The sequence below is a fragment of the Salmo salar genome, chromosome 08 (assembly GCF_965601325.2).
Source record: "Salmo salar chromosome 08, fSalSal1, whole genome shotgun sequence".
Lineage (NCBI taxonomy): Eukaryota > Metazoa > Chordata > Actinopteri > Salmoniformes > Salmonidae > Salmo > Salmo salar.
In genome coordinates, this window is record NC_138298.1 from 562,501 (window position 1) to 586,398 (window position 23,898).

The 23,898-nt window shown below is 43.3% G+C and overlaps 64 non-coding genes across 64 annotated transcripts in view; all 64 read left to right on the forward strand.

The window, feature by feature from the left end:
• The window catches only part of LOC145886458 (5S ribosomal RNA), a 119-nt gene extending 85 nt beyond the window's left edge, over nucleotides 1-34 (forward strand). The window contains exon 1 of the ribosomal RNA XR_014398043.1: nucleotides 1-34. This exon is cut by the window's left edge and continues 85 nt beyond it. This is a non-coding gene — a ribosomal RNA (5S ribosomal RNA).
• Nucleotides 35-443: 409 nt separating this feature from the next.
• LOC145885198 (5S ribosomal RNA) lies at nucleotides 444-562 on the forward strand. The gene has a single exon (XR_014396778.1). It is a non-coding gene; the product is annotated as a 5S ribosomal RNA (ribosomal RNA).
• A 139-nt stretch (nucleotides 563-701) lies between these two features.
• Nucleotides 702-820, forward strand: LOC145886470 (5S ribosomal RNA). Its single transcript, XR_014398055.1, has one exon. It is a non-coding gene; the product is annotated as a 5S ribosomal RNA (ribosomal RNA).
• A 139-nt stretch (nucleotides 821-959) lies between these two features.
• On the forward strand, nucleotides 960-1,078 carry LOC145886481 (5S ribosomal RNA). The gene has a single exon (XR_014398066.1). It is a non-coding gene; the product is annotated as a 5S ribosomal RNA (ribosomal RNA).
• A 409-nt stretch (nucleotides 1,079-1,487) lies between these two features.
• LOC145886492 (5S ribosomal RNA) lies at nucleotides 1,488-1,606 on the forward strand. The gene has a single exon (XR_014398077.1). It is a non-coding gene; the product is annotated as a 5S ribosomal RNA (ribosomal RNA).
• A 139-nt stretch (nucleotides 1,607-1,745) lies between these two features.
• On the forward strand, nucleotides 1,746-1,864 carry LOC145885543 (5S ribosomal RNA). Its single transcript, XR_014397126.1, has one exon. It is a non-coding gene; the product is annotated as a 5S ribosomal RNA (ribosomal RNA).
• A 409-nt stretch (nucleotides 1,865-2,273) lies between these two features.
• LOC145886503 (5S ribosomal RNA) lies at nucleotides 2,274-2,392 on the forward strand. Its single transcript, XR_014398088.1, has one exon. It is a non-coding gene; the product is annotated as a 5S ribosomal RNA (ribosomal RNA).
• A 139-nt stretch (nucleotides 2,393-2,531) lies between these two features.
• On the forward strand, nucleotides 2,532-2,650 carry LOC145885545 (5S ribosomal RNA). The gene has a single exon (XR_014397128.1). It is a non-coding gene; the product is annotated as a 5S ribosomal RNA (ribosomal RNA).
• Nucleotides 2,651-3,059: 409 nt separating this feature from the next.
• LOC145886514 (5S ribosomal RNA) lies at nucleotides 3,060-3,178 on the forward strand. Its single transcript, XR_014398099.1, has one exon. It is a non-coding gene; the product is annotated as a 5S ribosomal RNA (ribosomal RNA).
• Nucleotides 3,179-3,317: 139 nt separating this feature from the next.
• Nucleotides 3,318-3,436, forward strand: LOC145885546 (5S ribosomal RNA). Its single transcript, XR_014397129.1, has one exon. It is a non-coding gene; the product is annotated as a 5S ribosomal RNA (ribosomal RNA).
• Nucleotides 3,437-3,845: 409 nt separating this feature from the next.
• LOC145885199 (5S ribosomal RNA) lies at nucleotides 3,846-3,964 on the forward strand. Its single transcript, XR_014396779.1, has one exon. It is a non-coding gene; the product is annotated as a 5S ribosomal RNA (ribosomal RNA).
• A 139-nt stretch (nucleotides 3,965-4,103) lies between these two features.
• LOC145886523 (5S ribosomal RNA) lies at nucleotides 4,104-4,222 on the forward strand. Its single transcript, XR_014398108.1, has one exon. It is a non-coding gene; the product is annotated as a 5S ribosomal RNA (ribosomal RNA).
• Nucleotides 4,223-4,361: 139 nt separating this feature from the next.
• LOC145886533 (5S ribosomal RNA) lies at nucleotides 4,362-4,480 on the forward strand. The gene has a single exon (XR_014398118.1). It is a non-coding gene; the product is annotated as a 5S ribosomal RNA (ribosomal RNA).
• A 409-nt stretch (nucleotides 4,481-4,889) lies between these two features.
• Nucleotides 4,890-5,008, forward strand: LOC145886544 (5S ribosomal RNA). Its single transcript, XR_014398129.1, has one exon. It is a non-coding gene; the product is annotated as a 5S ribosomal RNA (ribosomal RNA).
• Nucleotides 5,009-5,417: 409 nt separating this feature from the next.
• Nucleotides 5,418-5,536, forward strand: LOC145886555 (5S ribosomal RNA). Its single transcript, XR_014398140.1, has one exon. It is a non-coding gene; the product is annotated as a 5S ribosomal RNA (ribosomal RNA).
• Nucleotides 5,537-5,675: 139 nt separating this feature from the next.
• On the forward strand, nucleotides 5,676-5,794 carry LOC145881778 (5S ribosomal RNA). The gene has a single exon (XR_014393348.1). It is a non-coding gene; the product is annotated as a 5S ribosomal RNA (ribosomal RNA).
• Nucleotides 5,795-6,203: 409 nt separating this feature from the next.
• Nucleotides 6,204-6,322, forward strand: LOC145886566 (5S ribosomal RNA). Its single transcript, XR_014398151.1, has one exon. It is a non-coding gene; the product is annotated as a 5S ribosomal RNA (ribosomal RNA).
• Nucleotides 6,323-6,461: 139 nt separating this feature from the next.
• On the forward strand, nucleotides 6,462-6,580 carry LOC145885650 (5S ribosomal RNA). The gene has a single exon (XR_014397233.1). It is a non-coding gene; the product is annotated as a 5S ribosomal RNA (ribosomal RNA).
• Nucleotides 6,581-6,719: 139 nt separating this feature from the next.
• LOC145886577 (5S ribosomal RNA) lies at nucleotides 6,720-6,838 on the forward strand. Its single transcript, XR_014398162.1, has one exon. It is a non-coding gene; the product is annotated as a 5S ribosomal RNA (ribosomal RNA).
• A 139-nt stretch (nucleotides 6,839-6,977) lies between these two features.
• Nucleotides 6,978-7,096, forward strand: LOC145886587 (5S ribosomal RNA). The gene has a single exon (XR_014398172.1). It is a non-coding gene; the product is annotated as a 5S ribosomal RNA (ribosomal RNA).
• Nucleotides 7,097-7,505: 409 nt separating this feature from the next.
• On the forward strand, nucleotides 7,506-7,624 carry LOC145886598 (5S ribosomal RNA). The gene has a single exon (XR_014398183.1). It is a non-coding gene; the product is annotated as a 5S ribosomal RNA (ribosomal RNA).
• A 139-nt stretch (nucleotides 7,625-7,763) lies between these two features.
• Nucleotides 7,764-7,882, forward strand: LOC145886609 (5S ribosomal RNA). Its single transcript, XR_014398194.1, has one exon. It is a non-coding gene; the product is annotated as a 5S ribosomal RNA (ribosomal RNA).
• Nucleotides 7,883-8,291: 409 nt separating this feature from the next.
• Nucleotides 8,292-8,410, forward strand: LOC145857554 (5S ribosomal RNA). The gene has a single exon (XR_014378453.1). It is a non-coding gene; the product is annotated as a 5S ribosomal RNA (ribosomal RNA).
• A 139-nt stretch (nucleotides 8,411-8,549) lies between these two features.
• On the forward strand, nucleotides 8,550-8,668 carry LOC145885651 (5S ribosomal RNA). The gene has a single exon (XR_014397234.1). It is a non-coding gene; the product is annotated as a 5S ribosomal RNA (ribosomal RNA).
• A 139-nt stretch (nucleotides 8,669-8,807) lies between these two features.
• LOC145886620 (5S ribosomal RNA) lies at nucleotides 8,808-8,926 on the forward strand. The gene has a single exon (XR_014398205.1). It is a non-coding gene; the product is annotated as a 5S ribosomal RNA (ribosomal RNA).
• A 139-nt stretch (nucleotides 8,927-9,065) lies between these two features.
• Nucleotides 9,066-9,184, forward strand: LOC145886631 (5S ribosomal RNA). The gene has a single exon (XR_014398216.1). It is a non-coding gene; the product is annotated as a 5S ribosomal RNA (ribosomal RNA).
• Nucleotides 9,185-9,593: 409 nt separating this feature from the next.
• On the forward strand, nucleotides 9,594-9,712 carry LOC145886642 (5S ribosomal RNA). Its single transcript, XR_014398227.1, has one exon. It is a non-coding gene; the product is annotated as a 5S ribosomal RNA (ribosomal RNA).
• Nucleotides 9,713-10,121: 409 nt separating this feature from the next.
• LOC145886653 (5S ribosomal RNA) lies at nucleotides 10,122-10,240 on the forward strand. The gene has a single exon (XR_014398238.1). It is a non-coding gene; the product is annotated as a 5S ribosomal RNA (ribosomal RNA).
• A 139-nt stretch (nucleotides 10,241-10,379) lies between these two features.
• On the forward strand, nucleotides 10,380-10,498 carry LOC145886664 (5S ribosomal RNA). The gene has a single exon (XR_014398249.1). It is a non-coding gene; the product is annotated as a 5S ribosomal RNA (ribosomal RNA).
• A 139-nt stretch (nucleotides 10,499-10,637) lies between these two features.
• On the forward strand, nucleotides 10,638-10,756 carry LOC145886675 (5S ribosomal RNA). The gene has a single exon (XR_014398260.1). It is a non-coding gene; the product is annotated as a 5S ribosomal RNA (ribosomal RNA).
• A 409-nt stretch (nucleotides 10,757-11,165) lies between these two features.
• LOC145881608 (5S ribosomal RNA) lies at nucleotides 11,166-11,284 on the forward strand. The gene has a single exon (XR_014393181.1). It is a non-coding gene; the product is annotated as a 5S ribosomal RNA (ribosomal RNA).
• A 139-nt stretch (nucleotides 11,285-11,423) lies between these two features.
• On the forward strand, nucleotides 11,424-11,542 carry LOC145886687 (5S ribosomal RNA). Its single transcript, XR_014398272.1, has one exon. It is a non-coding gene; the product is annotated as a 5S ribosomal RNA (ribosomal RNA).
• A 409-nt stretch (nucleotides 11,543-11,951) lies between these two features.
• Nucleotides 11,952-12,070, forward strand: LOC145886697 (5S ribosomal RNA). Its single transcript, XR_014398282.1, has one exon. It is a non-coding gene; the product is annotated as a 5S ribosomal RNA (ribosomal RNA).
• Nucleotides 12,071-12,479: 409 nt separating this feature from the next.
• Nucleotides 12,480-12,598, forward strand: LOC145882708 (5S ribosomal RNA). The gene has a single exon (XR_014394276.1). It is a non-coding gene; the product is annotated as a 5S ribosomal RNA (ribosomal RNA).
• A 139-nt stretch (nucleotides 12,599-12,737) lies between these two features.
• Nucleotides 12,738-12,856, forward strand: LOC145886708 (5S ribosomal RNA). The gene has a single exon (XR_014398293.1). It is a non-coding gene; the product is annotated as a 5S ribosomal RNA (ribosomal RNA).
• Nucleotides 12,857-12,995: 139 nt separating this feature from the next.
• Nucleotides 12,996-13,114, forward strand: LOC145886718 (5S ribosomal RNA). Its single transcript, XR_014398303.1, has one exon. It is a non-coding gene; the product is annotated as a 5S ribosomal RNA (ribosomal RNA).
• Nucleotides 13,115-13,523: 409 nt separating this feature from the next.
• On the forward strand, nucleotides 13,524-13,642 carry LOC145881620 (5S ribosomal RNA). The gene has a single exon (XR_014393193.1). It is a non-coding gene; the product is annotated as a 5S ribosomal RNA (ribosomal RNA).
• A 139-nt stretch (nucleotides 13,643-13,781) lies between these two features.
• LOC145886729 (5S ribosomal RNA) lies at nucleotides 13,782-13,900 on the forward strand. Its single transcript, XR_014398314.1, has one exon. It is a non-coding gene; the product is annotated as a 5S ribosomal RNA (ribosomal RNA).
• A 139-nt stretch (nucleotides 13,901-14,039) lies between these two features.
• LOC145886738 (5S ribosomal RNA) lies at nucleotides 14,040-14,158 on the forward strand. Its single transcript, XR_014398324.1, has one exon. It is a non-coding gene; the product is annotated as a 5S ribosomal RNA (ribosomal RNA).
• Nucleotides 14,159-14,567: 409 nt separating this feature from the next.
• Nucleotides 14,568-14,686, forward strand: LOC145886748 (5S ribosomal RNA). Its single transcript, XR_014398334.1, has one exon. It is a non-coding gene; the product is annotated as a 5S ribosomal RNA (ribosomal RNA).
• Nucleotides 14,687-14,825: 139 nt separating this feature from the next.
• Nucleotides 14,826-14,944, forward strand: LOC145886759 (5S ribosomal RNA). Its single transcript, XR_014398345.1, has one exon. It is a non-coding gene; the product is annotated as a 5S ribosomal RNA (ribosomal RNA).
• Nucleotides 14,945-15,353: 409 nt separating this feature from the next.
• Nucleotides 15,354-15,472, forward strand: LOC145884034 (5S ribosomal RNA). The gene has a single exon (XR_014395613.1). It is a non-coding gene; the product is annotated as a 5S ribosomal RNA (ribosomal RNA).
• A 139-nt stretch (nucleotides 15,473-15,611) lies between these two features.
• Nucleotides 15,612-15,730, forward strand: LOC145885652 (5S ribosomal RNA). The gene has a single exon (XR_014397235.1). It is a non-coding gene; the product is annotated as a 5S ribosomal RNA (ribosomal RNA).
• A 139-nt stretch (nucleotides 15,731-15,869) lies between these two features.
• Nucleotides 15,870-15,988, forward strand: LOC145883026 (5S ribosomal RNA). Its single transcript, XR_014394598.1, has one exon. It is a non-coding gene; the product is annotated as a 5S ribosomal RNA (ribosomal RNA).
• Nucleotides 15,989-16,127: 139 nt separating this feature from the next.
• On the forward strand, nucleotides 16,128-16,246 carry LOC145885845 (5S ribosomal RNA). The gene has a single exon (XR_014397429.1). It is a non-coding gene; the product is annotated as a 5S ribosomal RNA (ribosomal RNA).
• A 139-nt stretch (nucleotides 16,247-16,385) lies between these two features.
• On the forward strand, nucleotides 16,386-16,504 carry LOC145886770 (5S ribosomal RNA). The gene has a single exon (XR_014398356.1). It is a non-coding gene; the product is annotated as a 5S ribosomal RNA (ribosomal RNA).
• A 409-nt stretch (nucleotides 16,505-16,913) lies between these two features.
• LOC145886781 (5S ribosomal RNA) lies at nucleotides 16,914-17,032 on the forward strand. Its single transcript, XR_014398367.1, has one exon. It is a non-coding gene; the product is annotated as a 5S ribosomal RNA (ribosomal RNA).
• Nucleotides 17,033-17,441: 409 nt separating this feature from the next.
• On the forward strand, nucleotides 17,442-17,560 carry LOC145886793 (5S ribosomal RNA). Its single transcript, XR_014398379.1, has one exon. It is a non-coding gene; the product is annotated as a 5S ribosomal RNA (ribosomal RNA).
• A 139-nt stretch (nucleotides 17,561-17,699) lies between these two features.
• Nucleotides 17,700-17,818, forward strand: LOC145886804 (5S ribosomal RNA). The gene has a single exon (XR_014398390.1). It is a non-coding gene; the product is annotated as a 5S ribosomal RNA (ribosomal RNA).
• Nucleotides 17,819-18,227: 409 nt separating this feature from the next.
• Nucleotides 18,228-18,346, forward strand: LOC145886815 (5S ribosomal RNA). The gene has a single exon (XR_014398401.1). It is a non-coding gene; the product is annotated as a 5S ribosomal RNA (ribosomal RNA).
• Nucleotides 18,347-18,755: 409 nt separating this feature from the next.
• LOC145884035 (5S ribosomal RNA) lies at nucleotides 18,756-18,874 on the forward strand. Its single transcript, XR_014395614.1, has one exon. It is a non-coding gene; the product is annotated as a 5S ribosomal RNA (ribosomal RNA).
• A 139-nt stretch (nucleotides 18,875-19,013) lies between these two features.
• LOC145885653 (5S ribosomal RNA) lies at nucleotides 19,014-19,132 on the forward strand. Its single transcript, XR_014397236.1, has one exon. It is a non-coding gene; the product is annotated as a 5S ribosomal RNA (ribosomal RNA).
• Nucleotides 19,133-19,271: 139 nt separating this feature from the next.
• LOC145883028 (5S ribosomal RNA) lies at nucleotides 19,272-19,390 on the forward strand. The gene has a single exon (XR_014394600.1). It is a non-coding gene; the product is annotated as a 5S ribosomal RNA (ribosomal RNA).
• Nucleotides 19,391-19,529: 139 nt separating this feature from the next.
• On the forward strand, nucleotides 19,530-19,648 carry LOC145881779 (5S ribosomal RNA). The gene has a single exon (XR_014393349.1). It is a non-coding gene; the product is annotated as a 5S ribosomal RNA (ribosomal RNA).
• Nucleotides 19,649-19,787: 139 nt separating this feature from the next.
• Nucleotides 19,788-19,906, forward strand: LOC145886826 (5S ribosomal RNA). Its single transcript, XR_014398412.1, has one exon. It is a non-coding gene; the product is annotated as a 5S ribosomal RNA (ribosomal RNA).
• Nucleotides 19,907-20,315: 409 nt separating this feature from the next.
• LOC145886837 (5S ribosomal RNA) lies at nucleotides 20,316-20,434 on the forward strand. Its single transcript, XR_014398423.1, has one exon. It is a non-coding gene; the product is annotated as a 5S ribosomal RNA (ribosomal RNA).
• Nucleotides 20,435-20,843: 409 nt separating this feature from the next.
• LOC145886848 (5S ribosomal RNA) lies at nucleotides 20,844-20,962 on the forward strand. The gene has a single exon (XR_014398434.1). It is a non-coding gene; the product is annotated as a 5S ribosomal RNA (ribosomal RNA).
• A 139-nt stretch (nucleotides 20,963-21,101) lies between these two features.
• Nucleotides 21,102-21,220, forward strand: LOC145886859 (5S ribosomal RNA). Its single transcript, XR_014398446.1, has one exon. It is a non-coding gene; the product is annotated as a 5S ribosomal RNA (ribosomal RNA).
• A 409-nt stretch (nucleotides 21,221-21,629) lies between these two features.
• On the forward strand, nucleotides 21,630-21,748 carry LOC145886870 (5S ribosomal RNA). Its single transcript, XR_014398457.1, has one exon. It is a non-coding gene; the product is annotated as a 5S ribosomal RNA (ribosomal RNA).
• A 409-nt stretch (nucleotides 21,749-22,157) lies between these two features.
• Nucleotides 22,158-22,276, forward strand: LOC145886881 (5S ribosomal RNA). The gene has a single exon (XR_014398468.1). It is a non-coding gene; the product is annotated as a 5S ribosomal RNA (ribosomal RNA).
• A 139-nt stretch (nucleotides 22,277-22,415) lies between these two features.
• On the forward strand, nucleotides 22,416-22,534 carry LOC145886892 (5S ribosomal RNA). Its single transcript, XR_014398479.1, has one exon. It is a non-coding gene; the product is annotated as a 5S ribosomal RNA (ribosomal RNA).
• Nucleotides 22,535-22,943: 409 nt separating this feature from the next.
• On the forward strand, nucleotides 22,944-23,062 carry LOC145886904 (5S ribosomal RNA). Its single transcript, XR_014398491.1, has one exon. It is a non-coding gene; the product is annotated as a 5S ribosomal RNA (ribosomal RNA).
• Nucleotides 23,063-23,201: 139 nt separating this feature from the next.
• LOC145886915 (5S ribosomal RNA) lies at nucleotides 23,202-23,320 on the forward strand. Its single transcript, XR_014398502.1, has one exon. It is a non-coding gene; the product is annotated as a 5S ribosomal RNA (ribosomal RNA).
• Nucleotides 23,321-23,729: 409 nt separating this feature from the next.
• On the forward strand, nucleotides 23,730-23,848 carry LOC145884037 (5S ribosomal RNA). The gene has a single exon (XR_014395616.1). It is a non-coding gene; the product is annotated as a 5S ribosomal RNA (ribosomal RNA).
• The last annotated feature ends 50 nt before the right edge of the window (nucleotides 23,849-23,898 follow it).

The following is a 23,898-nucleotide window of genomic DNA, read 5'->3' on the forward strand; positions in this document are numbered from 1 at the left end:
GGAGACCGCCTGGGAATACCAGGTGCTGTAAGCATTTTGTCCACGAGGGTGTGCCCCTGCACTATTTCATCAGCAACACTGCCTTGTAGTAAGCATTTAATGATGAATTGACTAAATGCAGCTTCCTGCCTTTTTAATAGGATCATATTTCCTTGTGTTTTCAATTAGCATCTGCCTTGTATTTATAAGACAAACAAGAATATTGTTGCTGAATGCAGCTTGTGTGTGCTTTGTGCTCCTTTGCCCTGTTCAAATGATGAAAGGAAATAAAGTTTGTATTTTATCCAACTACCTGTGCTAAAAAGTGATGGGAACAGTGTTTGTAATTTCTTCTACTTTTTCAGTGACACAAAGTTCAAGCTGCTTATCTAATTGGTGAAAATGCAATGTCTGGTTATCACACTCACTTTGACTATATATGTTGTAGCAAGAGATTGTTTCTCGCTTACGGCCATACCAGCCTGGGTACGCCCGATCTCGTCTGATCTCGGAAGCTAAGCAGGGTCGGGCCTGGTTAGTACTTGGATGGGAGACCGCCTGGGAATACCAGGTGCTGTAACCATTTTGTCCACGAGGGTGTGCTCTTGCACTATTTCATCAGCAACACTGCCTTGTATTAAGCATTTAATGATGAATTGACTAAATGTCTGTTTTATCAGACTCACTTTGACTATATATGTTGTAGCAAGAGATTCTATCTCGCTTACGGCCATACCAGCCTGGGTACGCCCGATCTCGTCTGATCTCGGAAGCTAAGCAGGGTCGGGCCTGGTTAGTACTTGGATGGGAGACCGCCTGGGAATACCAGGTGCTGTAAGCATTTTGTCCACGAGGGTGTGCTCTTGCACTATTTCATCAGCAACACTGCCTTGTATTAAGCATTTAATGATGAATTGACTAAATGTCTGTTTTATCAGACTCACTTTGACTATATATGTTGTAGCAAGAGATTGTTTCTCGCTTACGGCCATACCAGCCTGGGTACGCCCGATCTCGTCTGATCTCGGAAGCTAAGCAGGGTCGGGCCTGGTTAGTACTTGGATGGGAGACCGCCTGGGAATACCAGGTGCTGTAAGCATTTTGTCCACGAGGGTGTGCCCCTGCACTATTTCATCAGCAACACTGCCTTGTAGTAAGCATTTAATGATGAATTGACTAAATGCAGCTTCCTGCCTTTTTAATAGGATCATATTTCCTTGTGTTTTCAATTAGCATCTGCCTTGTATTTATAAGACAAACAAGAATATTGTTGCTGAATGCAGCTTGTGTGTGCTTTGTGCTCCTTTGCCCTGTTCAAATGATGAAAGGAAATAAAGTTTGTATTTTATCCAACTACCTGTGCTAAAAAGTGATGGGAACAGTGTTTGTAATTTCTTCTACTTTTTCAGTGACACAAAGTTCAAGCTGCTTATCTAATTGGTGAAAATGCAATGTCTGGTTATCACACTCACTTTGACTATATATGTTGTAGCAAGAGATTGTTTCTCGCTTACGGCCATACCAGCCTGGGTACGCCCGATCTCGTCTGATCTCGGAAGCTAAGCAGGGTCGGGCCTGGTTAGTACTTGGATGGGAGACCGCCTGGGAATACCAGGTGCTGTAAGCATTTTGTCCACGAGGGTGTGCTCTTGCACTATTTCATCAGCAACACTGCCTTGTATTAAGCATTTAATGATGAATTGACTAAATGTCTGTTTTATCAGACTCACTTTGACTATATATGTTGTAGCAAGAGAGTCTATCTCGCTTACGGCCATACCAGCCTGGGTACGCCCGATCTCGTCTGATCTCGGAAGCTAAGCAGGGTCGGGCCTGGTTATTACTTGGATGGGAGACCGCCTGGGAATACCAGGTGCTGTAAGCATTTTGTCCACGAGGGTGTGCCCCTGCACTATTTCATCAGCAACACTGCCTTGTAGTAAGCATTTAATGATGAATTGACTAAATGCAGCTTCCTGCCTTTTTAATAGGATCATATTTCCTTGTGTTTTCAATTAGCATCTGCCTTGTATTTATAAGACAAACAAGAATATTGTTGCTGAATGCAGCTTGTGTGTGCTTTGTGCTCCTTTGCCCTGTTCAAATGATGAAAGGAAATAAAGTTTGTATTTTATCCAACTACCTGTGCTAAAAAGTGATGGGAACAGTGTTTGTAATTTCTTCTACTTTTTCAGTGACACAAAGTTCAAGCTGCTTATCTAATTGGTGAAAATGCAATGTCTGGTTATCACACTCACTTTGACTATATATGTTGTAGCAAGAGATTGTTTCTCGCTTACGGCCATACCAGCCTGGGTACGCCCGATCTCGTCTGATCTCGGAAGCTAAGCAGGGTCGGGCCTGGTTAGTACTTGGATGGGAGACCGCCTGGGAATACCAGGTGCTGTAAGCATTTTGTCCACGAGGGTGTGCTCTTGCACTATTTCATCAGCAACACTGCCTTGTATTAAGCATTTAATGATGAATTGACTAAATGTCTGTTTTATCAGACTCACTTTGACTATATATGTTGTAGCAAGAGAGTCTATCTCGCTTACGGCCATACCAGCCTGGGTACGCCCGATCTCGTCTGATCTCGGAAGCTAAGCAGGGTCGGGCCTGGTTATTACTTGGATGGGAGACCGCCTGGGAATACCAGGTGCTGTAAGCATTTTGTCCACGAGGGTGTGCCCCTGCACTATTTCATCAGCAACACTGCCTTGTAGTAAGCATTTAATGATGAATTGACTAAATGCAGCTTCCTGCCTTTTTAATAGGATCATATTTCCTTGTGTTTTCAATTAGCATCTGCCTTGTATTTATAAGACAAACAAGAATATTGTTGCTGAATGCAGCTTGTGTGTGCTTTGTGCTCCTTTGCCCTGTTCAAATGATGAAAGGAAATAAAGTTTGTATTTTATCCAACTACCTGTGCTAAAAAGTGATGGGAACAGTGTTTGTAATTTCTTCTACTTTTTCAGTGACACAAAGTTCAAGCTGCTTATCTAATTGGTGAAAATGCAATGTCTGGTTATCACACTCACTTTGACTATATATGTTGTAGCAAGAGATTGTTTCTCGCTTACGGCCATACCAGCCTGGGTACGCCCGATCTCGTCTGATCTCGGAAGCTAAGCAGGGTCGGGCCTGGTTAGTACTTGGATGGGAGACCGCCTGGGAATACCAGGTGCTGTAAGCATTTTGTCCACGAGGGTGTGCTCTTGCACTATTTCATCAGCAACACTGCCTTGTATTAAGCATTTAATGATGAATTGACTAAATGTCTGTTTTATCAGACTCACTTTGACTATATATGTTGTAGCAAGAGAGTCTATCTCGCTTACGGCCATACCAGCCTGGGTACGCCCGATCTCGTCTGATCTCGGAAGCTAAGCAGGGTCGGGCCTGGTTATTACTTGGATGGGAGACCGCCTGGGAATACCAGGTGCTGTAAGCATTTTGTCCACGAGGGTGTGCCCCTGCACTATTTCATCAGCAACACTGCCTTGTAGTAAGCATTTAATGATGAATTGACTAAATGCAGCTTCCTGCCTTTTTAATAGGATCATATTTCCTTGTGTTTTCAATTAGCATCTGCCTTGTATTTATAAGACAAACAAGAATATTGTTGCTGAATGCAGCTTGTGTGTGCTTTGTGCTCCTTTGCCCTGTTCAAATGATGAAAGGAAATAAAGTTTGTATTTTATCCAACTACCTGTGCTAAAAAGTGATGGGAACAGTGTTTGTAATTTCTTCTACTTTTTCAGTGACACAAAGTTCAAGCTGCTTATCTAATTGGTGAAAATGCAATGTCTGTTTATCACACTCACTTTGACTATATATGTTGTAGCAAGAGATTGTTTCTCGCTTACGGCCATACCAGCCTGGGTACGCCCGATCTCGTCTGATCTCGGAAGCTAAGCAGGGTCGGGCCTGGTTAGTACTTGGATGGGAGACCGCCTGGGAATACCAGGTGCTGTAACCATTTTGTCCACGAGGGTGTGCTCTTGCACTATTTCATCAGCAACACTGCCTTGTATTAAGCATTTAATGATGAATTGACTAAATGTCTGTTTTATCAGACTCACTTTGACTATATATGTTGTAGCAAGAGATTCTATCTCGCTTACGGCCATACCAGCCTGGGTACGCCCGATCTCGTCTGATCTCGGAAGCTAAGCAGGGTCGGGCCTGGTTAGTACTTGGATGGGAGACCGCCTGGGAATACCAGGTGCTGTAAGCATTTTGTCCACGAGGGTGTGCTCTTGCACTATTTCATCAGCAACACTGCCTTGTATTAAGCATTTAATGATGAATTGACTAAATGTCTGTTTTATCAGACTCACTTTGACTATATATGTTGTAGCAAGAGATTGTTTCTCGCTTACGGCCATACCAGCCTGGGTACGCCCGATCTCGTCTGATCTCGGAAGCTAAGCAGGGTCGGGCCTGGTTAGTACTTGGATGGGAGACCGCCTGGGAATACCAGGTGCTGTAAGCATTTTGTCCACGAGGGTGTGCCCCTGCACTATTTCATCAGCAACACTGCCTTGTAGTAAGCATTTAATGATGAATTGACTAAATGCAGCTTCCTGCCTTTTTAATAGGATCAAATTTCCTTGTGTTTTCAATTAGCATCTGCCTTGTATTTATAAGACAAACAAGAATATTGTTGCTGAATGCAGCTTGTGTGTGCTTTGTGCTCCTTTGCCCTGTTCAAATGATGAAAGGAAATAAAGTTTGTATTTTATCCAACTACCTGTGCTAAAAAGTGATGGGAACAGTGTTTGTAATTTCTTCTACTTTTTCAGTGACACAAAGTTCAAGCTGCTTATCTAATTGGTGAAAATGCAATGTCTGGTTATCACACTCACTTTGACTATATATGTTGTAGCAAGAGATTGTTTCTCGCTTACGGCCATACCAGCCTGGGTACGCCCGATCTCGTCTGATCTCGGAAGCTAAGCAGGGTCGGGCCTGGTTAGTACTTGGATGGGAGACCGCCTGGGAATACCAGGTGCTGTAAGCATTTTGTCCACGAGGGTGTGCCCCTGCACTATTTCATCAGCAACACTGCCTTGTAGTAAGCATTTAATGATGAATTGACTAAATGCAGCTTCCTGCCTTTTTAATAGGATCAAATTTCCTTGTGTTTTCAATTAGCATCTGCCTTGTATTTATAAGACAAACAAAAAAATTGTTGCTGAATGCAGCTTGTGTGTGCTTTGTGCTCCTTTGCCCTGTTCAAATGATGAAAGGAAATAAAGTGTGTATTTTATCCAACTACCTGTGCTAAAAAGTGATGGGAACAGTGTTTGTAATTTCTTCTACTTTTTCAGTGACACAAAGTTCAAGCTGCTTATCTAATTGGTGAAAATGCAATGTCTGTTTATCACACTCACTTTGACTATATATGTTGTAGCAAGAGATTGTTTCTCGCTTACGGCCATACCAGCCTGGGTACGCCCGATCTCGTCTGATCTCGGAAGCTAAGCAGGGTCGGGCCTGGTTAGTACTTGGATGGGAGACCGCCTGGGAATACCAGGTGCTGTAAGCATTTTGTCCACGAGGGTGTGCTCTTGCACTATTTCATCAGCAACACTGCCTTGTATTAAGCATTTAATGATGAATTGACTAAATGTCTGTTTTATCAGACTCACTTTGACTATATATGTTGTAGCAAGAGATTGCTTCTCGCTTACGGCCATACCAGCCTGGGTACCCCCGATCTCGTCTGATCTCGGAAGCTAAGCAGGGTCGGGCCTGGTTAGTACTTGGATGGGAGACCGCCTGGGAATACCAGGTGCTGTAAGCATTTTGTCCACGAGGGTGTGCCCCTGCACTATTTCATCAGCAACACTGCCTTGTAGTAAGCATTTGATGATGAATTGACTAAATGCAGCTTCCTGCCTTTTTAATAGGATCATATTTCCTTGTGTTTTCAATTAGCATCTGCCTTGTATTTATAAGACAAACAAGAATATTGTTGCTGAATGCAGCTTGTGTGTGCTTTGTGCTCCTTTGCCCTGTTCAAATGATGAAAGGAAATAAAGTTTGTATTTTATCCAACTACCTGTGCTAAAAAGTCATGGGAACAGTGTTTGTAATTTCTTCTACTTTTTCAGTGACACAAAGTTCAAGCTGCTTATCTAATTGGTGAAAATGCAATGTCTGGTTATCACACTCACTTTGACTATATATGTTGTAGCAAGAGATGGTTTCTCGCTTACGGCCATACCAGCCTGGGTACGCCCGATCTCGTCTGATCTCGGAAGCTAAGCAGGGTCGGGCCTGGTTAGTACTTGGATGGGAGACCGCCTGGGAATACCAGGTGCTGTAAGCATTTTGTCCACGAGGGTGTGCTCTTGCACTATTTCATCAGCAACACTGCCTTGTATTAAGCATTTAATGATGAATTGACTAAATGTCTGTTTTATCAGACTCACTTTGACTATATATGTTGTAGCAAGAGATTCTATCTCGCTTACGGCCATACCAGCCTGGGTACGCCCGATCTAGTCTGATCTCGGAAGCTAAGCAGGGTCGGGCCTGGTTAGTACTTGGATGGGAGACCGCCTGGGAATACCAGGTGCTGTAAGCATTTTGTCCACGTGGGTGTGCTCTTGCACTATTTCATCAGCAACACTGCCTTGTATTAAGCATTTAATGATGAATTGACTAAATGTCTGTTTTATCAGACTCACTTTGACTATATATGTTGTAGCAAGAGATTGTTTCTCGCTTACGGCCATACCAGCCTGGGTACGCCCGATCTCGTCTGATCTCGGAAGCTAAGCAGGGTCGGGCCTGGTTAGTACTTGGATGGGAGACCGCCTGGGAATACCAGGTGCTGTAAGCATTTTGTCCACGAGGGTGTGCTCTTGCACTATTTCATCAGCAACACTGCCTTGTATTAAGCATTTAATGATGAATTGACTAAATGTCTGTTTTATCAGACTCACTTTGACTATATATGTTGTAGCAAGAGATTGTTTCTCGCTTACGGCCATACCAGCCTGGGTACGCCCGATCTCGTCTGATCTCGGAAGCTAAGCAGGGTCGGGCCTGGTTAGTACTTGGATGGGAGACCGCCTGGGAATACCAGGTGCTGTAAGCATTTTGTCCACGAGGGTGTGCCCCTGCACTATTTCATCAGCAACACTGCCTTGTAGTAAGCATTTAATGATGAATTGACTAAATGCAGCTTCCTGCCTTTTTAATAGGATCATATTTCCTTGTGTTTTCAATTAGCATCTGCCTTGTATTTATAAGACAAACAAGAATATTGTTGCTGAATGCAGCTTGTGTGTGCTTTGTGCTCCTTTGCCCTGTTCAAATGATGAAAGGAAATAAAGTTTGTATTTTATCCAACTACCTGTGCTAAAAAGTGATGGGAACAGTGTTTGTAATTTCTTCTACTTTTTCAGTGACACAAAGTTCAAGCTGCTTATCTAATTGGTGAAAATGCAATGTCTGGTTATCACACTCACTTTGACTATATATGTTGTAGCAAGAGATTGTTTCTCGCTTACGGCCATACCAGCCTGGGTACGCCCGATCTCGTCTGATCTCGGAAGCTAAGCAGGGTCGGGCCTGGTTAGTACTTGGATGGGAGACCGCCTGGGAATACCAGGTGCTGTAAGCATTTTGTCCACGAGGGTGTGCTCTTGCACTATTTCATCAGCAACACTGCCTTGTATTAAGCATTTAATGATGAATTGACTAAATGTCTGTTTTATCAGACTCACTTTGACTATATATGTTGTAGCAAGAGAGTCTATCTCGCTTACGGCCATACCAGCCTGGGTACGCCCGATCTCGTCTGATCTCGGAAGCTAAGCAGGGTCGGGCCTGGTTAGTACTTGGATGGGAGACCGCCTGGGAATACCAGGTGCTGTAAGCATTTTGTCCACGAGGGTGTGCCCCTGCACTATTTCATCAGCAACACTGCCTTGTAGTAAGCATTTAATGATGAATTGACTAAATGCAGCTTCCTGCCTTTTTAATAGGATCAAATTTCCTTGTGTTTTCAATTAGCATCTGCCTTGTATTTATAAGACAAACAAAAATATTGTTGCTGAATGCAGCTTGTGTGTGCTTTGTGCTCCTTTGCCCTGTTCAAATGATGAAAGGAAATAAAGTTTGTATTTTATCCAACTACCTGTGCTAAAAAGTGATGGGAACAGTGTTTGTAATTTCTTCTACTTTTTCAGTGACACAAAGTTCAAGCTGCTTATCTAATTGGTGAAAATGCAATGTCTGTTTATCATACTCACTTTGACTATATATGTTGTAGCAAGAGATTGTTTCTCGCTTACGGCCATACCAGCCTGGGTACTCCCGATCTCGTCTGATCTCGGAAGCTAAGCAGGGTCGGGCCTGGTTAGTACTTGGATGGGAGACCGCCTGGGAATACCAGGTGCTGTAAGCATTTTGTCCACGAGGGTGTGCTCTTGCACTATTTCATCAGCAACACTGCCTTGTATTAAGCATTTAATGATGAATTGACTAAATGTCTGTTTTATCAGACTCACTTTGACTATATATGTTGTAGCAAGAGATTCTATCTCGCTTACGGCCATACCAGCCTGGGTACGCCCGATCTAGTCTGATCTCGGAAGCTAAGCAGGGTCGGGCCTGGTTAGTACTTGGATGGGAGACCGCCTGGGAATACCAGGTGCTGTAAGCATTTTGTCCACGTGGGTGTGCTCTTGCACTATTTCATCAGCAACACTGCCTTGTATTAAGCATTTAATGATGAATTGACTAAATGTCTGTTTTATCAGACTCACTTTGACTATATATGTTGTAGCAAGAGATTGTTTCTCGCTTACGGCCATACCAGCCTGGGTACGCCCGATCTCGTCTGATCTCGGAAGCTAAGCAGGGTCGGGCCTGGTTAGTACTTGGATGGGAGACCGCCTGGGAATACCAGGTGCTGTAAGCATTTTGTCCACGAGGGTGTGCTCTTGCACTATTTCATCAGCAACACTGCCTTGTATTAAGCATTTAATGATGAATTGACTAAATGTCTGTTTTATCAGACTCACTTTGACTATATATGTTGTAGCAAGAGATTGTTTCTCGCTTACGGCCATACCAGCCTGGGTACGCCCGATCTCGTCTGATCTCGGAAGCTAAGCAGGGTCGGGCCTGGTTAGTACTTGGATGGGAGACCGCCTGGGAATACCAGGTGCTGTAAGCATTTTGTCCACGAGGGTGTGCCCCTGCACTATTTCATCAGCAACACTGCCTTGTAGTAAGCATTTAATGATGAATTGACTAAATGCAGCTTCCTGCCTTTTTAATAGGATCATATTTCCTTGTGTTTTCAATTAGCATCTGCCTTGTATTTATAAGACAAACAAGAATATTGTTGCTGAATGCAGCTTGTGTGTGCTTTGTGCTCCTTTGCCCTGTTCAAATGATGAAAGGAAATAAAGTTTGTATTTTATCCAACTACCTGTGCTAAAAAGTGATGGGAACAGTGTTTGTAATTTCTTCTACTTTTTCAGTGACACAAAGTTCAAGCTGCTTATCTAATTGGTGAAAATGCAATGTCTGGTTATCACACTCACTTTGACTATATATGTTGTAGCAAGAGATTGTTTCTCGCTTACGGCCATACCAGCCTGGGTACGCCCGATCTCGTCTGATCTCGGAAGCTAAGCAGGGTCGGGCCTGGTTAGTACTTGGATGGGAGACCGCCTGGGAATACCAGGTGCTGTAAGCATTTTGTCCACGAGGGTGTGCCCCTGCACTATTTCATCAGCAACACTGCCTTGTAGTAAGCATTTAATGATGAATTGACTAAATGCAGCTTCCTGCCTTTTTAATAGGATCATATTTCCTTGTGTTTTCAATTAGCATCTGCCTTGTATTTATAAGACAAACAAGAATATTGTTGCTGAATGCAGCTTGTGTGTGCTTTGTGCTCCTTTGCCCTGTTCAAATGATGAAAGGAAATAAAGTTTGTATTTTATCCAACTACCTGTGCTAAAAAGTGATGGGAACAGTGTTTGTAATTTCTTCTACTTTTTCAGTGACACAAAGTTCAAGCTGCTTATCTAATTGGTGAAAATGCAATGTCTGGTTATCAGACTCACTTTGACTATATATGTTGTAGCAAGAGATTGTTTCTCGCTTACGGCCATACCAGCCTGGGTACGCCCGATCTCGTCTGATCTCGGAAGCTAAGCAGGGTCGGGCCTGGTTAGTACTTGGATGGGAGACCGCCTGGGAATACCAGGTGCTGTAAGCATTTTGTCCACGAGGGTGTGCTCTTGCACTATTTCATCAGCAACACTGCCTTGTATTAAGCATTTAATGATGAATTGACTAAATGTCTGTTTTATCAGACTCACTTTGACTATATATGTTGTAGCAAGAGATTGTATCTCGCTTACGGCCATACCAGCCTGGGTACGCCCGATCTCGTCTGATCTCGGAAGCTAAGCAGGGTCGGGCCTGGTTAGTACTTGGATGGGAGACCGCCTGGGAATACCAGGTGCTGTAAGCATTTTGTCCACGAGGGTGTGCTCTTGCACTATTTCATCAGCAACACTGCCTTGTATTAAGCATTTAATGATGAATTGACTAAATGTCTGTTTTATCAGACTCACTTTGACTATATATGTTGTAGCAAGAGATTGTTTCTCGCTTACGGCCATACCAGCCTGGGTACGCCCGATCTCGTCTGATCTCGGAAGCTAAGCAGGGTCGGGCCTGGTTAGTACTTGGATGGGAGACCGCCTGGGAATACCAGGTGCTGTAAGCATTTTGTCCACGAGGGTGTGCCCCTGCACTATTTCATCAGCAACACTGCCTTGTAGTAAGCATTTAATGATGAATTGACTAAATGCAGCTTCCTGCCTTTTTAATAGGATCAAATTTCCTTGTGTTTTCAATTAGCATCTGCCTTGTATTTATAAGACAAACAAGAATATTGTTGCTGAATGCAGCTTGTGTGTGCTTTGTGCTCCTTTGCCCTGTTCAAATGATGAAAGGAAATAAAGTTTGTATTTTATCCAACTACCTGTGCTAAAAAGTGATGGGAACAGTGTTTGTAATTTCTTCTACTTTTTCAGTGACACAAAGTTCAAGCTGCTTATCTAATTGGTGAAAATGCAATGTCTGTTTATCACACTCACTTTGACTATATATGTTGTAGCAAGAGATTGTTTCTCGCTTACGGCCATACCAGCCTGGGTACGCCCGATCTCGTCTGATCTCGGAAGCTAAGCAGGGTCGGGCCTGGTTAGTACTTGGATGGGAGACCGCCTGGGAATACCAGGTGCTGTAAGCTTTTTGTCCACGAGGGTGTGCTCTTGCACTATTTCATCAGCAACACTGCCTTGTATTAAGCATTTAATGATGAATTGACTAAATGTCTGTTTTATCAGACTCACTTTGACTATATATGTTGTAGCAAGAGATTGTTTCTTGCTTACGGCCATACCAGCCTGGGTACGCCCGATCTCGTCTGATCTCGGAAGCTAAGCAGGGTCGGGCCTGGTTAGTACTTGGATGGGAGACCGCCTGGGAATACCAGGTGCTGTAAGCATTTTGTCCACGAGGGTGTGCCCCTGCACTATTTCATCAGCAACACTGCCTTGTAGTAAGCATTTAATGATGAATTGACTAAATGCAGCTTCCTGCCTTTTTAATAGGATCATATTTCCTTGTGTTTTCAATTAGCATCTGCCTTGTATTTATAAGACAAACAAGAATATTGTTGCTGAATGCAGCTTGTGTGTGCTTTGTGCTCCTTTGCCCTGTTCAAATGATGAAAGGAAATAAAGTTTGTATTTTATCCAACTACGTGTGCTAAAAAGTGATGGGAACAGTGTTTGTAATTTCTTCTACTTTTTCAGTGACACAAAGTTCAAGCTGCTTATCTAATTGGTGAAAATGCAATGTCTGGTTATCACACTCACTTTGACTATATATGTTGTAGCAAGAGATTGTTTCTCGCTTACGGCCATACCAGCCTGGGTACGCCCGATCTCGTCTGATCTCGGAAGCTAAGCAGGGTCGGGCCTGGTTAGTACTTGGATGGGAGACCGCCTGGGAATACCAGGTGCTGTAAGCATTTTGTCCACGAGGGTGTGCCCCTGCACTATTTCATCAGCAACACTGCCTTGTAGTAAGCATTTAATGATGAATTGACTAAATGCAGCTTCCTGCCTTTTTAATAGGATCATATTTCCTTGTGTTTTCAATTAGCATCTGCCTTGTATTTATAAGACAAACAAGAATATTGTTGCTGAATGCAGCTTGTGTGTGCTTTGTGCTCCTTTGCCCTGTTCAAATGATGAAAGGAAATAAAGTTTGTATTTTATCCAACTACCTGTGCTAAAAAGTGATGGGAACAGTGTTTGTAATTTCTTCTACTTTTTCAGTGACACAAAGTTCAAGCTGCTTATCTAATTGGTGAAAATGCAATGTCTGGTTATCACACTCACTTTGACTATATATGTTGTAGCAAGAGATTGTTTCTCGCTTACGGCGATACCAGCCTGGGTACGCCCGATCTCGTCTGATCTCGGAAGCTAAGCAGGGTCGGGCCTGGTTAGTACTTGGATGGGAGACCGCCTGGGAATACCAGGTGCTGTAAGCATTTTGTCCACGAGGGTGTGCTCTTGCACTATTTCATCAGCAACACTGCCTTGTATTAAGCATTTAATGATGAATTGACTAAATGTCTGTTTTATCAGACTCACTTTGACTATATATGTTGTAGCAAGAGATTGTATCTCGCTTACGGCCATACCAGCCTGGGTACGCCCGATCTCGTCTGATCTCGGAAGCTAAGCAGGGTCGGGCCTGGTTAGTACTTGGATGGGAGACCGCCTGGGAATACCAGGTGCTGTAAGCATTTTGTCCACGAGGGTGTGCTCTTGCACTATTTCATCAGCAACACTGCCTTGTATTAAGCATTTAATGATGAATTGACTAAACGTCTGTTTTATCAGACTCACTTTGACTATATATGTTGTAGCAAGAGATTGTTTCTCGCTTACGGCCATACCAGCCTGGGTACGCCCGATCTCGTCTGATCTCGGAAGCTAAGCAGGGTCGGGCCTGGTTAGTACTTGGATGGGAGACCGCCTGGGAATACCAGGTGCTGTAAGCATTTTGTCCACGAGGGTGTGCCCCTGCACTATTTCATCAGCAACACTGCCTTGTAGTAAGCATTTAATGATGAATTGACTAAATGCAGCTTCCTGCCTTTTTAATAGGATCAAATTTCCTTGTGTTTTCAATTAGCATCTGCCTTGTATTTATAAGACAAACAAGAATATTGTTGCTGAATGCAGCTTGTGTGTGCTTTGTGCTCCTTTGCCCTGTTCAAATGATGAAAGGAAATAAAGTTTGTATTTTATCCAACTACCTGTGCTAAAAAGTGATGGGAACAGTGTTTGTAATTTCTTCTACTTTTTCAGTGACACAAAGTTCAAGCTGCTTATCTAATTGGTGAAAATGCAATGTCTGTTTATCACACTCACTTTGACTATATATGTTGTAGCAAGAGATTGTTTCTCGCTTACGGCCATACCAGCCTGGGTACGCCCGATCTCGTCTGATCTCGGAAGCTAAGCAGGGTCGGGCCTGGTTAGTACTTGGATGGGAGACCGCCTGGGAATACCAGGTGCTGTAAGCTTTTTGTCCACGAGGGTGTGCTCTTGCACTATTTCATCAGCAACACTGCCTTGTATTAAGCATTTAATGATGAATTGACTAAATGTCTGTTTTATCAGACTCACTTTGACTATATATGTTGTAGCAAGAGATTGTTTCTCGCTTACGGCCATACCAGCCTGGGTACGCCCGATCTCGTCTGATCTCGGAAGCTAAGCAGGGTCGGGCCTGGTTAGTACTTGGATGGGAGACCGCCTGGGAATACCAGGTGCTGTAAGCATTTTGTCCACGAGGGTGTGCTCTTGCACTATTTCATCAGCAACACTGCCTTGTATTAAGCATTTAATGATGAATTGACTAAATGTCTGTTTTATCAGACTCACTTTGACTATATATGTTGTAGCAAGAGATTGTTTCTCGCTTACGGCCATACCAGCCTGGGTACGCCCGATCTCGTCTGATCTCGGAAGCTAAGCAGGGTCGGGCCTGGTTAGTACTTGGATGGGAGACCGCCTGGGAATACCAGGTGCTGTAAGCATTTTGTCCACGAGGGTGTGCCCCTGCACTATTTCATCAGCAACACTGCCTTGTAGTAAGCATTTAATGATGAATTGACTAAATGCAGCTTCCTGCCTTTTTAATAGGATCAAATTTCCTTGTGTTTTCAATTAGCATCTGCCTTGTATTTATAAGACAAACAAGAATATTGTTGCTGAATGCAGCTTGTGTGTGCTTTGTGCTCCTTTGCCCTGTTCAAATGATGAAAGGAAATAAAGTTTGTATTTTATCCAACTACCTGTGCTAAAAAGTGATGGGAACAGTGTTTGTAATTTCTTCTACTTTTTCAGTGACACAAAGTTCAAGCTGCTTATCTAATTGGTGAAAATGCAATGTCTGTTTATCACACTCACTTTGACTATATATGTTGTAGCAAGAGATTGTTTCTCGCTTACGGCCATACCAGCCTGGGTACGCCCGATCTCGTCTGATCTCGGAAGCTAAGCAGGGTCGGGCCTGGTTAGTACTTGGATGGGAGACCGCCTGGGAATACCAGGTGCTGTAAGCATTTTGTCCACGAGGGTGTGCTCTTGCACTATTTCATCAGCAACACTGCCTTGTATTAAGCATTTAATGATGAATTGACTAAATGTCTGTTTTATCAGACTCACTTTGACTATATATGTTGTAGCAAGAGATTGTTTCTCGCTTACGGCCATACCAGCCTGGGTACGCCCGATCTCGTCTGATCTCGGAAGCTAAGCAGGGTCGGGCCTGGTTAGTACTTGGATGGGAGACCGCCTGGGAATACCAGGTGCTGTAAGCATTTTGTCCACGAGGGTGTGCCCCTGCACTATTTCATCAGCAACACTGCCTTGTAGTAAGCATTTAATGATGAATTGACTAAATGCAGCTTCCTGCCTTTTTAATAGGATCAAATTTCCTTGTGTTTTCAATTAGCATCTGCCTTGTATTTATAAGACAAACAAGAATATTGTTGCTGAATGCAGCTTGTGTGTGCTTTGTGCTCCTTTGCCCTGTTCAAATGATGAAAGGAAATAAAGTTTGTATTTTATCCAACTACCTGTGCTAAAAAGTGATGGGAACAGTGTTTGTAATTTGTTCTACTTTTTCAGTGACACAAAGTTCAAGCTGCTTATCTAATTGGTGAAAATGCAATGTCTGTTTATCACACTCACTTTGACTATATATGTTGTAGCAAGAGATTGTTTCTCGCTTACGGCCTTACCAGCCTGGGTACGCCCGATCTCGTCTGATCTCGGAAGCTAAGCAGGGTCGGGCCTGGTTAGTACTTGGATGGGAGACCGCCTGGGAATACCAGGTGCTGTAAGCATTTTGTCCACGAGGGTGTGCTCTTGCACTATTTCATCAGCAACACTGCCTTGTATTAAGCATTTAATGATGAATTGACTAAATGTCTGTTTTATCAGACTCACTTTGACTATATATGTTGTAGCAAGAGATTCTATCTCGCTTACGGCCATACCAGCCTGGGTACGCCCGATCTAGTCTGATCTCGGAAGCTAAGCAGGGTCGGGCCTGGTTAGTACTTGGATGGGAGACCGCCTGGGAATACCAGGTGCTGTAAGCATTTTGTCCACGAGGGTGTGCTCTTGCACTATTTCATCAGCAACACTGCCTTGTATTAAGCATTTAATGATGAATTGACTAAATGTCTGTTTTATCAGACTCACTTTGACTATATATGTTGTAGCAAGAGATTGTTTCTCGCTTACGGCCATACCAGCCTGGGTACGCCCGATCTCGTCTGATCTCGGAAGCTAAGTAGGGTCGGGCCTGGTTAGTACTTGGATGGGAGACCGCCTGGGAATACCAGGTGCTGTAAGCATTTTGTCCACGAGGGTGTGCTCTTGCACTATTTCATCAGCAACACTGCCTTGTATTAAGCATTTAATGATGAATTGACTAAATGTCTGTTTTATCAGACTCACTTTGACTATATATGTTGTAGCAAGAGATTGTATCTCGCTTACGGCCATACCAGCCTGGGTACCCCCGATCTCGTCTGATCTCGGAAGCTAAGCATGGTCGGGCCTGGTTAGTACTTGGATGGGAGACCGCCTGGGAATACCAGGTGCTGTAAGCATTTTGTCCACGAGGGTGTGCTCTTGCACTATTTCATCAGCAACACTGCCTTGTATTAAGCATTTAATGATGAATTGACTAAATGTCTGTTTTATCAGACTCACTTTGACTATATATGTTGTAGCAAGAGATTGTTTATCGCTTACGGCCATACCAGCCTGGGTACGCCCGATCTCGTCTGATCTCGGAAGCTAAGCAGGGTCGGGCCTGGTTAGTACTTGGATGGGAGACCGCCTGGGAATACCAGGTGCTGTAAGCATTTTGTCCACGAGGGTGTGCCCCTGCACTATTTCATCAGCAACACTGCCTTGTAGTAAGCATTTAATGATGAATTGACTAAATGCAGCTTCCTGCCTTTTTAATAGGATCAAATTTCCTTGTGTTTTCAATTAGCATCTGCCTTGTATTTATAAGACAAACAAGAATATTGTTGCTGAATGCAGCTTGTGTGTGCTTTGTGCTCCTTTGCCCTGTTCAAATGATGAAAGGAAATAAAGTTTGTATTTTATCCAACTACCTGTGCTAAAAAGTGATGGGAACAGTGTTTGTAATTTCTTCTACTTTTTCAGTGACACAAAGTTCAAGCTGCTTATCTAATTGGTGAAAATGCAATGTCTGTTTATCACACTCACTTTGACTATATATGTTGTAGCAAGAGATTGTTTCTCGCTTACGGCCATACCAGCCTGGGTACGCCCGATCTCGTCTGATCTCGGAAGCTAAGCAGGGTCGGGCCTGGTTAGTACTTGGATGGGAGACCGCCTGGGAATACCAGGTGCTGTAAGCATTTTGTCCACGAGGGTGTGCCCCTGCACTATTTCATCAGCAACACTGCCTTGTAGTAAGCATTTAATGATGAATTGACTAAATGCAGCTTCCTGCCTTTTTAATAGGATCAAATTTCCTTGTGTTTTCAATTAGCATCTGCCTTGTATTTATAAGACAAACAAGAATATTGTTGCTGAATGCAGCTTGTGTGTGCTTTGTGCTCCTTTGCCCTGTTCAAATGATGAAAGGAAATAAAGTTTGTATTTTATCCAACTACCTGTGCTAAAAAGTGATGGGAACAGTGTTTGTAATTTCTTCTACTTTTTCAGTGACACAAAGTTCAAGCTGCTTATCTAATTGGTGAAAATGCAATGTCTGTTTATCACACTCACTTTGACTATATATGTTGTAGCAAGAGATTGTTTCTCGCTTACGGCCATACCAGCCTGGGTACGCCCGATCTCGTCTGATCTCGGAAGCTAAGCAGGGTCGGGCCTGGTTAGTACTTGGATGGGAGACCGCCTGGGAATACCAGGTGCTGTAAGCATTTTGTCCACGAGGGTGTGCTCTTGCACTATTTCATCAGCAACACTGCCTTGTATTAAGCATTTAATGATGAATTGACTAAATGTCTGTTTTATCAGACTCACTTTGACTATATATGTTGTAGCAAGAGATTGTTTCTCGCTTACGGCCATACCAGCCTGGGTACGCCCGATCTCGTCTGATCTCGGAAGCTAAGCAGGGTCGGGCCTGGTTAGTACTTGGATGGGAGACCGCCTGGGAATACCAGGTGCTGTAAGCATTTTGTCCACGAGGGTGTGCCCCTGCACTATTTCATCAGCAACACTGCCTTGTAGTAAGCATTTAATGATGAATTGACTAAATGCAGCTTCCTGCCTTTTTAATAGGATCAAATTTCCTTGTGTTTTCAATTAGCATCTGCCTTGTATTTATAAGACAAACAAGAATATTGTTGCTGAATGCAGCTTGTGTGTGCTTTGTGCTCCTTTGCCCTGTTCAAATGATGAAAGGAAATAAAGTTTGTATTTTATCCAACTACCTGTGCTAAAAAGTGATGGGAACAGTGTTTGTAATTTCTTCTACTTTTTCAGTGACACAAAGTTCAAGCTGCTTATCTAATTGGTGAAAATGCAATGTCTGTTTATCACACTCACTTTGACTATATATGTTGTAGCAAGAGATTGTTTCTCGCTTACGGCCATACCAGCCTGGGTACGCCCGATCTCGTCTGATCTCGGAAGCTAAGCAGGGTCGGGCCTGGTTAGTACTTGGATGGGAGACCGCCTGGGAATACCAGGTGCTGTAAGCATTTTGTCCACGAGGGTGTGCCCCTGCACTATTTCATCAGCAACACTGCCTTGTAGTAAGCATTTAATGATGAATTGACTAAATGCAGCTTCCTGCCTTTTTAATAGGATCAAATTTCCTTGTGTTTTCAATTAGCATCTGCCTTGTATTTATAAGACAAACAAGAATATTGTTGCTGAATGCAGCTTGTGTGTGCTTTGTGCTCCTTTGCCCTGTTCAAATGATGAAAGGAAATAAAGTTTGTATTTTATCCAACTACCTGTGCTAAAAAGTGATGGGAACAGTGTTTGTAATTTCTTCTACTTTTTCAGTGACACAAAGTTCAAGCTGCTTATCTAATTGGTGAAAATGCAATGTCTGTTTATCACACTCACTTTGACTATATATGTTGTAGCAAGAGATTGTTTCTCGCTTACGGCCTTACCAGCCTGGGTACGCCCGATCTCGTCTGATCTCGGAAGCTAAGCAGGGTCGGGCCTGGTTAGTACTTGGATGGGAGACCGCCTGGGAATACCAGGTGCTGTAAGCATTTTGTCCACGAGGGTGTGCTCTTGCACTATTTCATCAGCAACACTGCCTTGTATTAAGCATTTAATGATGAATTGACTAAATGTCTGTTTTATCAGACTCACTTTGACTATATATGTTGTAGCAAGAGATTCTATCTCGCTTACGGCCATACCAGCCTGGGTACGCCCGATCTAGTCTGATCTCGGAAGCTAAGCAGGGTCGGGCCTGGTTAGTACTTGGATGGGAGACCGCCTGGGAATACCAGGTGCTGTAAGCATTTTGTCCACGAGGGTGTGCTCTTGCACTATTTCATCAGCAACACTGCCTTGTATTAAGCATTTAATGATGAATTGACTAAATGTCTGTTTTATCAGACTCACTTTGACTATATATGTTGTAGCAAGAGATTGTTTCTCGCTTACGGCCATACCAGCCTGGGTACGCCCGATCTCGTCTGATCTCGGAAGCTAAGTAGGGTCGGGCCTGGTTAGTACTTGGATGGGAGACCGCCTGGGAATACCAGGTGCTGTAAGCATTTTGTCCACGAGGGTGTGCTCTTGCACTATTTCATCAGCAACACTGCCTTGTATTAAGCATTTAATGATGAATTGACTAAATGTCTGTTTTATCAGACTCACTTTGACTATATATGTTGTAGCAAGAGATTGTATCTCGCTTACGGCCATACCAGCCTGGGTACCCCCGATCTCGTCTGATCTCGGAAGCTAAGCAGGGTCGGGCCTGGTTAGTACTTGGATGGGAGACCGCCTGGGAATACCAGGTGCTGTAAGCATTTTGTCCACGAGGGTGTGCTCTTGCACTATTTCATCAGCAACACTGCCTTGTATTAAGCATTTAATGATGAATTGACTAAATGTCTGTTTTATCAGACTCACTTTGACTATATATGTTGTAGCAAGAGATTGTTTATCGCTTACGGCCATACCAGCCTGGGTACGCCCGATCTCGTCTGATCTCGGAAGCTAAGCAGGGTCGGGCCTGGTTAGTACTTGGATGGGAGACCGCCTGGGAATACCAGGTGCTGTAAGCATTTTGTCCACGAGGGTGTGCCCCTGCACTATTTCATCAGCAACACTGCCTTGTAGTAAGCATTTAATGATGAATTGACTAAATGCAGCTTCCTGCCTTTTTAATAGGATCAAATTTCCTTGTGTTTTCAATTAGCATCTGCCTTGTATTTATAAGACAAACAAGAATATTGTTGCTGAATGCAGCTTGTGTGTGCTTTGTGCTCCTTTGCCCTGTTCAAATGATGAAAGGAAATAAAGTTTGTATTTTATCCAACTACCTGTGCTAAAAAGTGATGGGAACAGTGTTTGTAATTTCTTCTACTTTTTCAGTGACACAAAGTTCAAGCTGCTTATCTAATTGGTGAAAATGCAATGTCTGTTTATCACACTCACTTTGACTATATATGTTGTAGCAAGAGATTGTTTCTCGCTTACGGCCATACCAGCCTGGGTACGCCCGATCTCGTCTGATCTCGGAAGCTAAGCAGGGTCGGGCCTGGTTAGTACTTGGATGGGAGACCGCCTGGGAATACCAGGTGCTGTAAGCATTTTGTCCACGAGGGTGTGCCCCTGCACTATTTCATCAGCAACACTGCCTTGTAGTAAGCATTTAATGATGAATTGACTAAATGCAGCTTCCTGCCTTTTTAATAGGATCAAATTTCCTTGTGTTTTCAATTAGCATCTGCCTTGTATTTATAAGACAAACAAGAATATTGTTGCTGAATGCAGCTTGTGTGTGCTTTGTGCTCCTTTGCCCTGTTCAAATGATGAAAGGAAATAAAGTTTGTATTTTATCCAACTACCTGTGCTAAAAAGTGATGGGAACAGTGTTTGTAATTTCTTCTACTTTTTCAGTGACACAAAGTTCAAGCTGCTTATCTAATTGGTGAAAATGCAATGTCTGTTTATCACACTCACTTTGACTATATATGTTGTAGCAAGAGATTGTTTCTCGCTTACGGCCATACCAGCCTGGGTACGCCCGATCTCGTCTGATCTCGGAAGCTAAGCAGGGTCGGGCCTGGTTAGTACTTGGATGGGAGACCGCCTGGGAATACCAGGTGCTGTAAGCATTTTGTCCACGAGGGTGTGCTCTTGCACTATTTCATCAGCAACACTGCCTTGTATTAAGCATTTAATGATGAATTGACTAAATGTCTGTTTTATCAGACTCACTTTGACTATATATGTTGTAGCAAGAGATTGTTTCTCGCTTACGGCCATACCAGCCTGGGTACGCCCGATCTCGTCTGATCTCGGAAGCTAAGCAGGGTCGGGCCTGGTTAGTACTTGGATGGGAGACCGCCTGGGAATACCAGGTGCTGTAAGCATTTTGTCCACGAGGGTGTGCCCCTGCACTATTTCATCAGCAACACTGCCTTGTAGTAAGCATTTAATGATGAATTGACTAAATGCAGCTTCCTGCCTTTTTAATAGGATCAAATTTCCTTGTGTTTTCAATTAGCATCTGCCTTGTATTTATAAGACAAACAAGAATATTGTTGCTGAATGCAGCTTGTGTGTGCTTTGTGCTCCTTTGCCCTGTTCAAATGATGAAAGGAAATAAAGTTTGTATTTTATCCAACTACCTGTGCTAAAAAGTGATGGGAACAGTGTTTGTAATTTCTTCTACTTTTTCAGTGACACAAAGTTCAAGCTGCTTATCTAATTGGTGAAAATGCAATGTCTGTTTATCACACTCACTTTGACTATATATGTTGTAGCAAGAGATTGTTTCTCGCTTACGGCCATACCAGCCTGGGTACGCCCGATCTCGTCTGATCTCGGAAGCTAAGCAGGGTCGGGCCTGGTTAGTACTTGGATGGGAGACCGCCTGGGAATACCAGGTGCTGTAAGCATTTTGTCCACGAGGGTGTGCCCCTGCACTATTTCATCAGCAACACTGCCTTGTAGTAAGCATTTAATGATGAATTGACTAAATGCAGCTTCCTGCCTTTTTAATAGGATCAAATTTCCTTGTGTTTTCAATTAGCATCTGCCTTGTATTTATAAGACAAACAAGAATATTGTTGCTGAATGCAGCTTGTGTGTGCTTTGTGCTCCTTTGCCCTGTTCAAATGATGAAAGGAAATAAAGTTTGTATTTTATCCAACTACCTGTGCTAAAAAGTGATGGGAACAGTGTTTGTAATTTCTTCTACTTTTTCAGTGACACAAAGTTCAAGCTGCTTATCTAATTGGTGAAAATGCAATGTCTGTTTATCACACTCACTTTGACTATATATGTTGTAGCAAGAGATTGTTTCTCGCTTACGGCCATACCAGCCTGGGTACGCCCGATCTCGTCTGATCTCGGAAGCTAAGCAGGGTCGGGCCTGGTTAGTACTTGGATGGGAGACCGCCTGGGAATACCAGGTGCTGTAAGCATTTTGTCCACGAGGGTGTGCTCTTGCACTATTTCATCAGCAACACTGCCTTGTATTAAGCATTTAATGATGAATTGACTAAATGTCTGTTTTATCAGACTCACTTTGACTATATATGTTGTAGCAAGAGATTGTTTCTCGCTTACGGCCATACCAGCCTGGGTACGCCCGATCTCGTCTGATCTCGGAAGCTAAGCAGGGTCGGGCCTGGTTAGTACTTGGATGGGAGACCGCCTGGGAATACCAGGTGCTGTAAGCATTTTGTCCACGAGGGTGTGCCCCTGCACTATTTCATCAGCAACACTGCCTTGTAGTAAGCATTTAATGATGAATTGACTAAATGCAGCTTCCTGCCTTTTTAATAGGATCAAATTTCCTTGTGTTTTCAATTAGCATCTGCCTTGTATTTATAAGACAAACAAGAATATTGTTGCTGAATGCAGCTTGTGTGTGCTTTGTGCTCCTTTGCCCTGTTCAAATGATGAAAGGAAATAAAGTTTGTATTTTATCCAACTACCTGTGCTAAAAAGTGATGGGAACAGTGTTTGTAATTTCTTCTACTTTTTCAGTGACACAAAGTTCAAGCTGCTTATCTAATTGGTGAAAATGCAATGTCTGTTTATCACACTCACTTTGACTATATATGTTGTAGCAAGAGATTGTTTCTTGCTTACGGCCATACCAGCCTGGGTACGCCCGATCTCGTCTGATCTCGGAAGCTAAGCAGGGTCGGGCCTGGTTAGTACTTGGATGGGAGACCGCCTGGGAATACCAGGTGCTGTAAGCATTTTGTCCACGAGGGTGTGCTCTTGCACTATTTCATCAGCAACACTGCCTTGTATTAAGCATTTAATGATGAATTGACTAAATGTCTGTTTTATCAGACTCACTTTGACTATATATGTTGTAGCAAGAGATTGTTTCTCGCTTACGGCCATACCAGCCTGGGTACGCCCGATCTCGTCTGATCTCGGAAGCTAAGCAGGGTCGGGCCTGGTTAGTACTTGGATGGGAGACCGCCTGGGAATACCAGGTGCTGTAAGCATTTTGTCCACGAGGGTGTGCCCCTGCACTATTTCATCAGCAACACTGCCTTGTAGTAAGCATTTAATGATGAATTGACTAAATGCAGCTTCCTGCCTTTTTAATAGGATCAAATTTCCTTGTGTTTTCAATTAGCATCTGCCTTGTATTTATAAGACAAACAAGAATATTGTTGCTGAATGCAGCTTGTGTGTGCTTTGTGCTCCTTTGCCCTGTTCAAATGATGAAAGGAAATAAAGTTTGTATTTTATCCAACTACCTGTGCTAAAAAGTGATGGGAACAGTGTTTGTAATTTCTTCTACTTTTTCAGTGACACAAAGTTCAAGCTGCTTATCTAATTGGTGAAAATGCAATGTCTGTTTATCACACTCACTTTGACTATATATGTTGTAGCAAGAGATTGTTTCTCGCTTACGGCCTTACCAGCCTGGGTACGCCCGATCTCGTCTGATCTCGGAAGCTAAGCAGGGTCGGGCCTGGTTAGTACTTGGATGGGAGACCGCCTGGGAATACCAGGTGCTGTAAGCATTTTGTCCACGAGGGTGTGCTCTTGCACTATTTCATCAGCAACACTGCCT